The 15,975-nt window shown below is 45.5% G+C and overlaps 1 protein-coding gene across 1 annotated transcript in view; it reads left to right on the top strand.

Moving 5' to 3' along the window:
- Window positions 1-373: 373 nt before the first annotated feature.
- Window positions 374-15,975, top strand: part of LOC132831370 (suppressor of cytokine signaling 1-like) — a 71,761-nt gene continuing 56,159 nt past the window's right edge. Inside the window, exon 1 of the mRNA XM_060849471.1 lies at window positions 374-1,014. The gene's annotated coding sequence lies outside the window, so the exon portion shown is untranslated. The remainder of the gene's footprint in view (window positions 1,015-15,975) is intronic.

Here is a 15,975-nt window from a genome sequence, read left to right as displayed (position 1 = left end):
CCTGACCTGCTGCGCTTTTCCAGCAACAACTTTTCCAGACCCGGTCTCTGCTACCAATGAGGCTCCCGGCGCGGACTCGACGGGCCGAGTGGCCTGCTCCCGCTCTGCCAGGATGCTGTTTGAGTTGGGCAGCGTGAGGAAACCTCCGCGGATTTGAGGGTTAACTGTGAAGTGGGGCAGCGAGTGACGTGTGCGAAAGTGAAACCAGGGTTTGCAAATTTCTTGGAAAGTAACGGCGCGGTTTCTGTGAAATGAGGGGTAAGGAGGCGGGGTTTGGGTTGTTTTTTTTTAAAAAAATGAAAAAGTTAAAGAAAGGAGCTGGAAGCGCTTGCGAAACTGGTGAGGCAGGGGGGAGGGAAGTGCTGCAGAAAGTCAGGGGCAGCAGCACAGAGAGAGAGAGAGAGTGTGTGTCTGTGCTGGGCTCAGCCTCAGGAGGGAGGGAGGGAGCTGCAGCCGAGCCCGGGCGCACACAAGCGGCGATGCTCCGCCAAACCAGCGCAGCGCCCACACCGCCGGAGACAGCAGCGCCCCACTGCCCGAGCCTGCAAGTGCTCCAGCACTCGAATGACCCCCCGCGTCTCCAGGACTTGTGCGACCGCCGCTCCACCACTCGCGGGACTCTGAAACTCCGCAGCGGCAGCTGCATGAGTTCATGAGCTGGAGCAGGAGGAGGAGGAGGGGGTGGTCGGGGTGGCGGTGAGTAAACCTTGCGGTTGGGACGGACAAAAGTTTTCCAGGAGAAGTCACCCTGTTTGTACAGCTGATCTGTGTGTGGCTTGCCAAGCCTCAACATCCTTTAACGCTGGCCGAACCAAAGAGAAACACAGAAGTTGCTTGGAAAAGCTCAGCGGGTCTGGCAGCATCTCTGGAGAGAAATCAAGAGTTAAGGTTTTGGGGTCCAGTGACCCTTCCTCAGAACACTTTTATTTACAGTTTTACAGACAACTTTGTTTAAGGTGCATTTTTTGACTCCAGGCTTGGAAAGAAGACCAAACAGAACCCCATCAACACGAGGTAATGTTTCATGTTCCTGCTGTTAACTGAACAACTCCACCGCACTATTTAGCAAACAGATTTAAGCCACCTTTTACTTATTGTTCATTTTGATTAGACCCAGACTGAAATATGCCATGATTCTGAAAGCGTGCCAGGGCAGATGAAGAGATTAGGTTTAGATTAGATTAGATTACTTACAGTGTGGAAACAGGCCCTTCGGCCCAACAAGTCCACACCGACCCGCCAAAACGCAAACCCACCCATACCCCTACAATTACCCCTTACCTAACACTATGGGCAATTTAGCATGGCCAATTCACCTGACCCGCACATCTTTGGACCGTGGGAGGAAACCGGAGGAAACCCACGCAGACACGGGGAGAACGTGCAAACTCCACACAGTCAGTCGCCTGAGTCAGGACTTGAACCCAGGTCTCAGGCGCTGTGAGGCAGCAGTGCTAACCGCTGTGCCACTGTGCTGCCCAAGTGAGGGCATTGAGGGCTGTATGGCAGCTATTGGGCATCTCTCAATCAGCAGGAGGTCCCCTCCATGGAATGGGACTGAACAAAAGTGGCACCCTTCCAGGCTGGCCAAGGACCTCCAACTGAAACATTGTGCTCTCCTGCCTCTTTTTGGATCCTGACTGGTATACTTGCACGTTCAGGCAGCATCCGAGGAGCAGGAGGATTGATATTTCAGGCATAAGCCCTTCATCAGGAATGATTCTCCTACTGCTCGGATGCTGCCGGACCTGCCGTGTTTTTCCAGCACCCCCCCCCCGACTCTGATCTCCAGCATCTGCGGCCCGTGCTTTCTCCTGGCTTACCTGCATGTTTGCAGCACAGTGGGAGGCCAATCGGCCCAAAATACTGGTGCCAGCTTATCTCAAAGATAACTGAGTTAGGCTCCCTCCCCTAGCCTTTCCCCATTGCCGTTCAATTTTGTGTTTCTTCTGTTGTCTTTCCAGTTCCCTTTCGGAAACGATGATGGAATCTGCCTTGATCACACTCTTGGACAGTGTGTTCCAAGTCGAAGAATGTGGCGCTGGAAAAACACAGCCAGTCAGGCAGCATCCGAGGGGCAGGAGAATCAACGTTTCGAGCATTAGCTCAAAATGTCAACTTTCCTGCTCCTCGGATGCTACCTGACCTGCTGTGCTTTTCCAGCACCACGCTCTTTGACTCTGATCTCCAGTATCTGCAGTCCTCACTTTCTCCCAGTGTGTTCCAAAACCTAGTCAATCATCGCAGAAACATGTTATCTCCAACTCTTGTCTGGTTTTCTCTCTCTCTGTCTGTCTCTCTCTCTCTCTCTCTCAACTACCTTGAAACTGTCCTCTGATTGTTAACTCTTCCACTAATGGGATAATCTTCGGAGGAACCTTGATTATCCAGCATTCGATTAACCGAATTCTGGATTATCCGAACAAGATCACAAGGTCCCGATGCTTGGCTAACTGTGTTATCTGGCATTCAATTATCCAACATTCAATTAACCAAACCAAATATTCCTGGCCCGTGTCCTTCAGATAATGGGGTTTCTCTGTACACAGACCAGATGTCTCGTGATCTTGAAAGTCCCTGTAAAATGTTCCCTTGCTGATGGAGAATGTTGCTCTCTTTATCCATTCCAGTCTCACCCCCAGAAGCTTTTGTGCCGAACCTTTTCAAAGTCGTCAAAAGCTTCCTAAAGTCTGGTGCCCAGAAAATGACACACTGCTCCAGTTGAGTTCATGAAAACTTAATTGCTTTTATAATGAAACAGAGACCTGTGGATGCTGGAAATTTGAAACACAACTCAGAGGTTGCTAGAGAAGCGTTTTGTACTGGGTGCTGCTATTTGTAAGTTTTTCTTCAGCTCAGTTGGCTGGATGGTTGGTTTGTTAAGCAGTGTGATGCCATTTTTGTCATTTATATAAATGATTTGGATGCGAGCATAAGAGGTATAGTCAGTAAGTTTGCAGATGACACCAAAATTGGAGGTGTAGTGGACAGCAAAGAAGGTTACCTCAGATTATAACAGGATCTTGATCAGATGGGCCAATGGGCTGAGAAGTGGCAGATGGAGTTTAATTCAGTTAAATGCGAGGTGCTGCATTGAGTCATAGAATCAGAGAGATGTACATCATGGAAACAGACCCTTCGGTCCAACCTGTCCATGCCGACCAAATATCCCAACCCAATCTAGTCCCACCTGCCAGCCCCCGGCCCATAACCCTCCAAACCCTTCCTATATGCCCATCCAAATGCCTTTTAAATGTTGCAATTGTACCAGCCACCACCACTTTCTCTGGCAGCTCATTCAACACACGTACCACCCTCTGTGTGAAAACTTTCCCCCTACGTCTCTTTTATATCTTTCCCTTCTCACCCTAAACCTATGCCCTCTAGTTCTGGACTCCCTGACCCCAGGGAAAAGACTTTGTCCATTTATCCTATCCATGCCCCTCATAATTTTGTAAACCTGTATAAGGTCACCCCTTAGCCTCCGATGCTTCAGGGAAAAAAGCCCCAGCCTGTTCAGCTTCTCCCTATAGCTCAAGTCCTCCAACCCTGGCAACATCCTTGTAAATCTTTTCTGAACCCTTGCAAGTTTCACAATACCTTTCCGATAGGAAGGAGACCAGAATTGCACACAATATTCCAACAGTAGCTTAACCAATATTCTGTACAGCTGCAACTCCTGTATTCAATACTCTGACCAATAAAAGAAAGCATACCAAATGTCTTCTTCACTATCCTACCTACCTGCGACTCCTCTTTCAAAGAGCTATGAACCTGTACTCCAGGGTGCAGGTGAACAAAAGGTGAACCTGCATTTTGGGAAAGCAAATTGTAGCAGGACTTACACACTTAATGGTAATGTCCTAGGGAATGTTGCTGAACAAAAAGGCCTTTGGGAGGGTTTGGAGGGATATGGGCATAGGTTAGGGTGAGAGGGGAGAGATATAAAAGGGACAACTTTTTCACGCAGAGGGTGATATGTGTATGGAATGTGCTGCCAGAGGAAGTGGTGGAGGCTGGTACAATTGCAACACTTAAAAGGCATTTGGATGGGTATATGAATAGGAAGAGTTTGGAGGGATATGGGCTGGGTGCTGGCAAGTGGGACTAGATTGGGTTGGGATATCTGGTCGGCATGGGCAGGTTGGACTAAAGGGTCTGTTTCCATGATGTACCTCTCTATGACTCTATAACAGTGTGGGTTCCATACCCACACTGGCTGAAGCAACCATGAAGGACTCTTCTTCTCAACCTCTTTCCCCTTGCCTGAGGTATGGTAGCTCTTTGGTTAAATCACCACCAGTTGTCCATCTCTCATGAGTCAGCAGCTCCAGTCTGGTAAGACTATGGTGATGCACTGATTTCCCAGGGCTGTTTTACGTGTGAACACAAACTGTTCATCTAAAGTAGAGGCCTTTTTGGGTTTTGAGCTCGGCAACTGCTCACAAACAACTCCAGGACCCCTTGAAAATTTTGACATGCCTCTGGGATGCCTCCCGCACCACCTAGTGAAAACAGGCATTCCTCTAGGCCGCCCTCTGTGAACAGTGAAAAGCCCCTGGGACAGTCTGTAAACACTGACAAGGCGAAGGTGAGCACTGCAGATGCTGGAGATTAAAGCCATGAGTGTGGTGCTGGAAAAGCACAGCAGGCCAGGCAGCATTCGAAGAAGGACTTTTGCCTGAAATGTCGATTTTCCTGCTCCTCAGATGCTGCCTGACCTGCTGTGCTTTTCCAGCGCCACACACTTGGCAGTAAACACTGACAAACCTGTGGGGCCTTCAAACTCCACAGTCTGCAGAACTCTGTGCCAGCATTGCCTCAATACCACCTTCAAATAATGCCCCTCTCTATCTAGGGGGCTCCAGCAAAAACTGACTTAGTTCCAGACTAGGCAAAAGTGAGGACTGCAGATGCTGGAGATCAGAGTCTAGATCAGAGTGGTGCTGGAAAAGCACAGCAGGTCAGGTAGCATCGGAGGAGAAGGAAAATCAGCGTTTTGGGCAAAAGCCCTTCATCAGGAATGAAGGCAGGGCGCCTCCAGGGAGAAAGATAAAATGAGACCCCCGCCATTCCCTTGCATCAATATTTAAAGACCAAAAGAAAATTGTGCTACAGAATATGACTTTAATTGCAAAATAACAATGGGGAATGGCATGCAGTAATTAAGCTGATACAGAAAAAAGTAGGGACTCCTGATGGGAAACAAACAGATATCAAACAAACACATTGTTGACTGCTATGGTCTGAGTAATTTCGTGGACATCTGCATTCTAAACCCTGCAGACAAGTGTTAGCACTGCTGCCTCACAGCGCCAGAGACCCGGGTTCAATTCCCGCCTCAGGCAACTGTCTGTCTGTGTGGAGTTTGCACATTCTCCCCGTGTCTGTGTGGGTTTCCTCCGGGTGCTCCAGTTTCCTCCCACAGTTCAAAAATGTGCAGATTAGGTGAACTGGCCGTGCTAAATTGACCGTAGTGTTAGGTGAAGGGATAAATGTAGGGGAATGGGTCTGGGTGGGTTGCTGTTCGGAGGGTCAGTGTGAACTTGTTGGGCCAAAGGGCCTGTTTCCACACTGTAAATAATCAAATCAAATCAAACCAAAGTGCTGTGAAATTAACCTCTGAAATGGGATTACCACCAACATTTCAGTTGCCCATAGATTTAAAAAGGAAACAGGGAACAGTCATTCTGAAAGTTAAAGTGAGCTCCAGTTACTGTAACTCTGTCTCTTTGTTTGAAGTCGTGGGTTTTCTTACTGTGTGGGTCTGATGTATTTGCCTGAAACCATGATGTGAGAGTTTGCTGGGGATATGATTGGGTTAAAATGTCATTAATATGTATTTTGTGCAAAAAATATTAACTCTTTGCTCAGAATGTGTTAACGGAATTCAGCTGCTGCTACATTGGTTAATAGATTATCCGTCGGTGTAAGTAGGAATTGGGGCAGGTGTTGAACACTTGGTTTGTCTAATAGCACTCAGTCTACCCAAAGTTAAAATGAGCCCCAAATTATTTGCTATGAATTGTAACCTTGAACTTTTGTTTGCAACTCTGTCTGGTCAGGTACGTGAATCATGTGGTTCCTCTATTCATGGTTAAAAATCACACAACCTCAGGTTATAGTTTAATATGTTTATTTGGAAGCACTAGCTTTCAGAGCACTGCTCCTTCATCAGGTGGTTGTGGAGTATAACATTGTAAGACACTGAATTTATAGCAAAAGTTTACAGTGTGATGCAACTGAAATCATATATTGAAAAAGACCTGGATTATTTGTGAAGTCTCTCATCTTTGCGAATGACCACGTTGGTTTCAGTTCTTTCAAATGTAAATCCCAGAACATTTTTTTTAAAGTTACATTCTCAAGTGAACTTTAACAATAGATGCCATGTTGGCCCAGATAATGCATTGAAGGTGTGAGGTGCCCTGTGTGAGGCTGTCTGTGCCCCAATGTTCAGACTGATTCTATTTCTAAAAAAAGGGATTTACAGAATCTTACATGGATTCATGCAGTTTTTGAGCAAAATCAAATATAATTCTGCAAGTACAAATTCACCCCACAAACTTTGTGTGTGTGTGTGTGTGTGAGAGAGAGAGAGAGAGAGAGAGAGAGAGAGAGAGAGTGTGTGTGTGTCTGTCTGTCTGTCTGTCTGTGTGTGGTGCATTAGGGTCATGTGTAGTGTGACAAGAACCCAAGGTCCTTGTTGAGGCCATCCCCATGGATACCAAACTTGGCTATCAGCCTCTGCTCAGCCACTTTGCATTGTTGCCTGTCCCGAAGTCCACCTTGAAGGATGGTCACCCGAAGGTCCGAGGTTGAATGTCCCGGACCACTGAAGTGTCCTCTGACTGGGAGGGAACACTCTGTCCGTCCTCTGACTGAGAGGGAACACTCCTGCCTGTCCTTCTCTCAGTTGGAGAACACTTCAGTGGTCCGGGACATTTGATCTCGGACCTTCAGGTGACCATCCTTCAAGGCGGACTTCGGGACAGGCAACAATGCAAAGTGGCCGAGCAGAGCCTGATAGCCAAGTTTGCTATCCATGGGGATGGCTTAAACTGGGACCTTGGGTTCATGTCACATTACAGGTGGTCCCATTGCACTATATACACACACACACACACACACACACACACACACACCCCCTCTCACAGACATATACTCCTTTGTGTACACACACACACACACACACACACACACGTACAAATACACATGCTCTCTCACAGATACTCATACTCCCCTGGCGCACACACACCCACATGTGTGCGTACACACATACATACACGCACACACGCACAGACACACACACACGTAGACCCCTCTCAAACATAAGTTCTCTCATAAGCTCACACATATACACCCATATAGGGCTTATGCCTGAAACGTCGAATCTCCTGTTCCTTGGATGCTGCCTGACCTGCTGCACTTTTCCAACAACACATTTTCAGCTCTGATCTCCAGCATCTGCAGACCTCACTTTCTCCCCATATACACCCACACCCACACATGCACCCTCTCACAGGCTTATACCTCTTTACTGTCATACTCTCTCACAGACACTCATGCTGCCCCCACCCCCTCCCCCACCACCACCCCACACACACACACACACACACACACACACAGATATGTAAGTTTGTGGGATGAATTTGTACTTGCAGAATTATATTTGATTTTTGCTCAAAAACTGCATGATTCCATGTAAGATTCTGAAATCCCTTTTTTAAGAAACAGAATCATTTTGAACACACTGGACACCTCACACCTTCAATGCAGTATCTGAGATGAAATGGCACCTATTGTAAAAGTTCACTTGAGAATGTAACTTTTAAAAAAATGTTCTGGGATTTACATATGAAAGAACTGAAACCAGCATGATCATTCTGTTGGTGAGAGACTTAACAGACAATCCAGATTTTTTTCAATATATGATTTCAGTTGCAGCACACTACAAACGTCTGCTATCAATTTTGTGTTTTACAATCTTGTTGTCCACAACCACCTGATGAAGGAGCAGCGCTCTGAAAGCTAGTGCTTCCAATTAAATCTGTTGGACTATAACCTGGTGTTGTGTGATTTTTAACTTTGTACACCCCAGTCCAACACCAACATCTCCAAATCATCCTCTATTCATGAAGAACAAGAGGAAGCCATTTGGCCTCGTGAGGTCACTCTGCTATTCTGGATCTACTGTATCAGTGCCATTATCTCACATGACGCCCAAGGTCTCCTGATTATATTTTGGTACTGAGCAAGCCCTCTCTTAAACATAACTCAATGACTGGGTAGAGAATTTGCCATCCTTTGAATGAAGAGACATTTCCTACCCACAGTTCTAAATGGCGCGTTCCTTATGCTGAGATTCGATACTGACTCTAGTCTGCCCTCACCCTCAACCATCCAGAGCCTGTATGGAGACCTTAAAGGATTTGTATGTTTCAAGCAGCTCACGTTTTAGAAATTCTTCCCTCTGGAGGCACTGTTCTGAACTAGCTTCCAGGATGCCCCCAACTGCTGTCCAAATGATGATTCCTCATGTGCGAGGTAAATGTACTTTTTGGGGCAAGATGTTACCATGACTGAATAATGCCCACATGTAAGAAATGTCAAATCAATTTCACTAGATTGCGACCAGCACTGGGAACCCTCGCTGATTGCTCTCCATTTCAGGGAGCTAAAACCAGCTGGATCCATTCCTATGATTCACGAAGCAGAGCCTATTCAAAAGAGATCGGGGATCAAGCCACAGACTCAGCTGATGTTTTAGTGTCACGAGAGCGAGGCCAAGTTCAAACACGTGGGTCTCATTCCATAACTGCACTCGTAGTGTAAACAAGTCTAAGTTCCTGGAACTCATGGCATTGTAAATGTGTGAAAATCAATGTGAAATCACTTGAGAGCAGTTGGTCACACTGCAGGCACACAATCCTGGTTTGAGAGAGGTGATTTACCTTTTGCAGTTTGACCTGAAATGCATATTAGAGCAGTGACTGACAGTGCAGTCACCTCACTGTCAGGACCTCCTGTTGCCAAATCACACCAGTCCAAAGTTACGGTAAACCACAAGTTTGTTTTCCTTCATTTCCCTGATTATTTGTTGCATTTTAACCTGGCCTAAGCACAAGACAAACAAACAGCTATTTTTTTAGAAATTCTATTGTCTGAATTACCCAACACTAGAATGTCACATTAACCCATGAGTGTCAATTCTGAAGCGACCCCTGCTTTGTTTTTTTAAGCTGGTCTGATAATGCACAGACATTGCCTGATTTATGTATGCGAGTACAGTCTTAAATTTGCTTAATGGACACAACCTTTCCCTTGACTTCCTTTTCGCTCATTGTCCTGCTCTACCTGATACATCTGCCAATCCCCTCGAGATTTCCCTGTGGTATTTATGATCTCAGTAGCTCCTTGAGATCTGTCCAGATTCACTGAAGTGAGAACATGAAAGCGTTATTCACTTTCTGAAAGTTGAATTTTACAAGGTATCCTTTTAGAGGAAGGCAATTGATAGAGTTTCTCATCCTCCATCTGACCCAAAGTGTTTCATGCTGTACCACATTTGGTGAAAGTTAGTTTTAATCTTCCATGGGATGTTCTTCACTAATTGTCCCTTATTGCTCTTCCTTTTGAGTTTAATGGTTTGCCAGGCCATTTCAAAGGGAAGTTGAGAGTTGACCAAATTGCTGTGGAGTCACATTAGATTTTTTTTTAGGTTAGATTCCCTACAGTCTGGAAACAGGCCCTTCGGTCCAACCAGTCCACACCGACCCTCTGAAGAGTAACCCACCCAGACCCATTTCCCTCTGACTAATGCACCTAACACTAGGGGCAATTTGGCATGGCCAACTCACCTGACCTGCACATCTTTGGATGGTGGGAGGAAACTGGAGCACCTGGAGGAAACCCACGCAAACACGGGGAGAATGTGCAAACTCCTCACACAGTCGCCCGAGGGGGGGGCGGGGAGTTGAACCCGAGTAGTTTGGGTAAAGTGGCAGATTTTCTTCCTTTTTAAAGGACATTAGCAAACAAGATGTGCTTTTAAGACAATTGATAGTTCTTCACTACTACTGAAATTATTGTTTTAAATCTAGATTTTATTAATTGAATCTAAATTCCATCAACATCTGTGATGGGATTCAAACTTGCACTTCTAAAGGAGTAGAAACACAAATTGCTGGAAAAGCTCAGCAGGTCTGGCAGCATCTGTGGAGAGGAATCAGAGTTAATGTTTCGGGTCCAGTAACCCTTCCTCAGAACTGATGGTAGCTAGGAAAATGTCAGTTTATATGCGGAAGATCGGATGAGGGTGTGTGGTTAAATTTAAGGATTAACTTCGACACCAGGACTAAGAATCCAGTGACATTACCATTACACCGACAGCAAAGGTGGTGTTGATCAGAACACAGGAGCAACAGGAGGCCATTCAGCCTCTCTGACAAACTAGATTATGGCTGATCATCAACCTCTACGCCATATTCCTGTCATATCCCTATATCCCTTGATGCATTAGTGATGAGAAATCTATCAACCTCTCTTGCTTCAGCACTCTGAAAATGCTCTGAGTTATGAGGCATTTTAGCAATGTAAAACTGGGCAGAACTGACATTCCTGAATGTTATTCAGTGATCCCAGTTGGGAAACATTTGTGTGCAGTTGTGAGAAGTGGGCCCTATTATGACAATCTTAAGGTTGATCCTCACTGACTGAACACATGACAACAGTTGGTGGAATATGTACCACAACGCAAGTTGGTAGATTTGGCGTAGAGGTGCTGGAATTTTGACAAAAAACAGGAAAACAGTTCCACTTCCCAGTACTGACATTCCTCACTTCAACAAAAATCCATTAGTGTAACGAGAAATGTATTTCATATTCACTCTGAGACTTGGTTCAAGGGAAATTCAACTGTTCTTTCTCCCTACAGGCTGGGCTAGTAACCAGTCAAATTCCAGTGGGTAGGTGGTGTAAGAAATCCGAATGGATTGACATGATACCAGCGAATAATCTGTGTTTCTGAGTCTTGATCATATTGTTTTAGGTTATTGTGCAAGCTAACTTGTCACGTTCTTGGAGAAACATTTAAAAAGGAACAATTTGTTCCGGTGTATAAATAATCCAACCAATGAAACGGGGAGGGAACGTTTGCTGTTTTCCAACTCCTGCCCCCAAGTTTCTATTTCAGACGTAAATGAACGTAATCTGAATATTTCTAGGTTGCTTTTTGTCTTGATGTTAATAACTGAAGAATGTCTTTTGTGAGTTGTGGAACTTGGAGTTGAACCATATTTGGTAACAGGTATGTGCATTCAACCTCAAATTAGCAAATTGGGTCTGTGGATGAGTTGAAGCTGCTGATGTGTTCTACTGGAATTAATGCTGTTGAATTTGCAAAGGGCTGCCATTTCCTGGGGTGTTTGAACTGAATGCCAGTCCATTTCAGACAGCAGTTAAAAGTAAATCATATTGCTGTGGGTCCCATGTAGGCCAGTTAAGAAAGGCAGATTTCCTTCCTTAAAGGACATTGGCGAACCAGATGGGTGTTTTACAACAATTAATGGTGGTCTCCATTTCTGATAATCTAGTTCCATAACCTGAATTTTGAATTGTGTCAGCTGTTGTGATAGGATTTGAACCCAGGTCCCGAGGTTATGAGCCAGGCTTTCTAGATTACGAAGGTAAAACAAAGAACTGTGGATACTGGAACTCTAAAATGCTGGAGAAACTCAGCAGCATCTGTGGAAAGAGAAACCGAGATAACATTTAGAGACCAATGTCTCCTGTTCTGAAGAAGAACAATTTCTGTTTTAGTTTGCCTCTGGATTACGAGTCCAGTGACCACCTGACAGCTTCATAGTCAATTTATGCCAATTCTTTATTCCTAAATTTGCTTTTTAACCTGAATTTAAATTCTGAAAATTGGGATGGACCAGGTAGTGTAAGTGTCAAACTGGACACTTGTGCTGTAGTTGAGTTAACTGCAGTTGATACAGAGCATTCCATAGCACTGTGGTTTTGTAATGAGGTATGTTCTCCAGAGGTCCAACTAATGCTCTGGGCACATGGATTCAAATTCCACCCTGACAACTGGTGGGATTTAAATTCAATCAATAACAATCTGCAGTTAAAAGCCAATTACTGCAACAATGATCTTGAAACTGTCGTCACTTGTGGTAAGATCCTATCTGCTTCACTAATATACATTGGGGGAAATTTGCCATCCTCACTTGATTCAGCGATGTGGTTGAGTGTTAACAGTCCAGATAGTTCAAGGGATTGGGCGAAAGATGCTGGTCATATCGGTGATGCCATAGCAGAATAAAAAGGCAGAGATGTTTGTGGGTAAACTAGGAACCAAGGATTGGGTGAGATAAAGTGAGGAGCGGGGCATTATTCTGTGAGATTTATTAATTCTGTGCAATGAGGTGCATGTCACTTGTATAGAATGAAATGCAGAGAGTGAGATAACTGCACTTGGGTTAGTATCCCATCACCCTTATTTAACTTTGGCACGGTATACTTGCTTTGGCCAGCTCAGAGTCAATCCCCTGAACTGAGAAGATTCTGAATCCCCTGCTTATATTGGTTAGCCAGGGCTTCCTGATTTGGGTCATTAACCTGGGCCAGTCAAAGATCTCGTAGTCAACAAGGTCCAGCTGGTTCCAGTCACTGCAGACAGTTTCTTTAACTCTGCACGTTTGTTTTTCAAGGCTGTCATATACTCGTATCAATCGATGATGGTTTGTGATGCTGTAATGCTGTCTCAGTTCAGGCAGCAAGGGAAAGTGTCTGGTGATAATGAAGTTATACCATTCTGGAGAGTGCTGAATGGTCAAGATAGAAGGAGAGGGAATGCCAGAGGACTATTGACGCAAATATTCAGAGGAAAGCGCAGGGGTATATAAAGATTACAATAAAGAGGAAGTTGCAGGCAGGATTTTACAACACATCATCTGTCAAATGTTGTATGCTGTTCAAATGCGTGAAAGGTAGACTGATATATCAGATGTTGCCAGGGTTGGGGGATTTGAGCTATAGAGAGAGGCTAAACAGGCTGGGTCTGTTTTCCCTGGAGTATTGGAGGCTGAGGGGTGACCTCATAGAGGTTTACAAAATTATGAGGGGCATGGATAGGATAAATAGATAAAGTCTTTTCCCTGGCATCGGGAAGTCCAGAACTAGAGGGCATAGGTTTAGGGTGAGGGGGGAAAGATAAAAAAAAGAGGCCTAAGGGGCAACTTTTTCACACAGAGGGTGGTACGTATGTGGAATGAGCTGCCAGAGGAAGTGGTAGAGGCTGGTACATTTAAGAGGCATTTGGATGGGTATATGAATTGGAACGGTTTGGAGGGATATGAGCTGGGTGCTGGCAGGTGGGACTAGATTGGGTTGGGATATCTGCTCAGCATGGGCGGGTTGGACCGAAGGGTCTGTTTCCGTGCTGTACATCTCTATGATTCAATCACTCTAGGATGTTCCATCTACACATTGTTAGCAATGTTGAATTAACTTCTTGCTTTAAACAAAAAGCAGAGAAAACCGATACTTCATCGTGAATCCAGTAATTCTCATGCACGACTTCTAGCAATCTCCATTTATAAGCATTATTTCATTTAAAATTCATCTACATATTTGACTAATGTTCTGGAAAAAAATCTGAGTCCAGACTAACTTGAGTGACACCATGGGTGCTCTGCTTTTGTCTGCCATTATATATAAGATTTAAAGGCAGAGCAAGTTTTTTTGAAAAAGGGAAAGCGAATCCATCATTCCTCGCTTGTTTTTTCTGTTCTTGGTATTCTGACCTCAGTGAATTTACATGCAGTTACCCAACCTGCAAAAACATGCCACACAAATTACCCCCCAATGAGGTTCCTGTTTAGACTTTCCCATTCGAACTGTTTCTTGGGGCTGCTGAGGCACAGTGGTAGTGTCCCCACCTCTGAGCCAGAAGGTCCACATTCACATCCCACTTCTTTCAGAGCCGTGTAACGACAGCTCGTAGAATCAAGGATCACAGAATCCTTGCTGTGTGGAAACAGGCCATTTGGCCCATCGAGTCCACACTATTTCCACCCCCCCACAACCGTAACCATTTACCATGGCTATCCATTTATGTCTGTCCTCTAGTGTTTCCTCTCCTTCTATAATGACCATTCAGTATTCCTGTTATCACCAGGTACTTCCCTCCCCCTCTGCCTGAACTGAGACGGCATTACAGTGGCACAAACCATAATCCATTGATAGTGTATTACAGTAAAAAGTGAGGTCTGCAGATGCTGGAGATCAGAGCTGAAAATGTGTTGCTGGTTAAAGCACAGCAGGTTAGGCAGCATCCAAGGAACAGGAAATTCGACGTTTCGGGCCAGAGCCCTTCATCAGGAATGAGGAGAGGGTGCCAGGCCGGAGAGGGGGTGGGGGCGGAGAGGTCAGGAAGAGGATTGCAGGTTAGGAGGGCGGTGCTGAGTCCAAGGGAATCGACTGAGACAAGGTGGGGGGAGGGGAGATGAGGAAACTGGAGAAATCCGAGTTCATCCCTTGTGGTTGGAGGGTTCCCAGGCGGAAGATGAGGCGCTCTTCCTCCAACCGTCGTGTTGTTATGTTCTGGCGATGGAGGAGTCCAAGGACCTGCATGTCTTCGGTGGAGTGGGAGGGAGAGTTAAAGTGTTGAGCCACGGGGTGGTTGGGTTGGTTGGTTCGGGCGTCCCAGAGGTGTTCCCTGAAGCGTTCTGCAAGTAGGCGGCCTGTCTCCCCAATATAGGGGAGGCCACATCGGGTGCAGCGGATGCAATAGATGATGTGTGTGGAGGTGCAGGTGAATTTGTGGCGGATATGGAAGGATCCCTTGACCTCTCCGTCCCCACCCCCACTCCGGCCTATAACCCTCACCTTGACCTCCTTCCACCTATCACATCTCCATCGCCCCTCCCCCAAGTCCCTTCCCCCTACCTTTTATCTGAGCCTGCCTGGCACCCTCTCCTCATTCCTGATGAAGGGCTCTGGCCCGAAACGTCGAATTTCCTGTTCCTTGGATGCTGCCTAACCTGCTGTGCTTTAACCAGCAACACATTTTCAGCATAGTGTATTACAGCCCCAAAAACTGAATGTGCAGAGACAAAGAAACTCTTTGTAGTGACAGGAACCAGCTGGACCTTGTTGACTACAAGATCCTTGATTGGCCAAGTTAATAACCCCATGGTTAGCCTGCACATCCCTGGACACTTGGGCAATTTAGTATGGCCAGTCCACCTAACCTGCACATCATTGCACTATAGGAGGAAGTTGGAGCACCCAGAGAAAACCCACACAAACACCGGGAAATGTTCAAACTCCACACAGTCACTCAAGCCTGGAATTGAACGCGGATTCCATGCACTGTGAGGTAGCAGTGCTAACCACTGAGCCACCTCACGATTGATGTCTGAACATATTGAATAGAAAATAAAATGAAACACTTTTTCTCCCCAGAAAGCAGTAGACCTCTCGTCTTAAAGGTACAGGCCCATGTCAAATACAGATCTATTTTAGCAGCTGAACGTCCCAACTGTAACACAGTCCATGAGGTTTAATTACAGGAGTAAGCCACATTCTGGTAAGAAACCTAGAATTGCCATTGTATAGTATCTAAAAGAAGTATTCACAGTACAATCTAATGACCTGCGAAAATGCAGTCCATATGACCAAAAGATATAGGAGCAGAAATTAGGCTGTTCTGCCCATCAAGTCTCCTATGCCATTGAATTGTAGCTGATCAGTTTTTTTTCAACTGGACAAGCACACTATGTTCAACCCTATTCTCCCAAAATACATCAAGTTACCGGCTAGAATGCAATAAGATAAAATATACCAGTCATCCTCACCAAACTACACTTAAACTTCAGTTGCAGTTCATCATAAATGTAACACTCCTTATATTCCTAACATATTTTGAAGAAGATTAAGTTTAATCTCTGTTTACGATCTGCC

Source organism: Hemiscyllium ocellatum, chromosome 33, assembly GCF_020745735.1.
Source record: "Hemiscyllium ocellatum isolate sHemOce1 chromosome 33, sHemOce1.pat.X.cur, whole genome shotgun sequence".
Classification (NCBI taxonomy): Eukaryota; Metazoa; Chordata; class Chondrichthyes; order Orectolobiformes; family Hemiscylliidae; genus Hemiscyllium; species Hemiscyllium ocellatum.
Note: the sequence above shows the minus strand (reverse complement) of the source record. Positions and strands in the feature narration are given on the sequence as shown.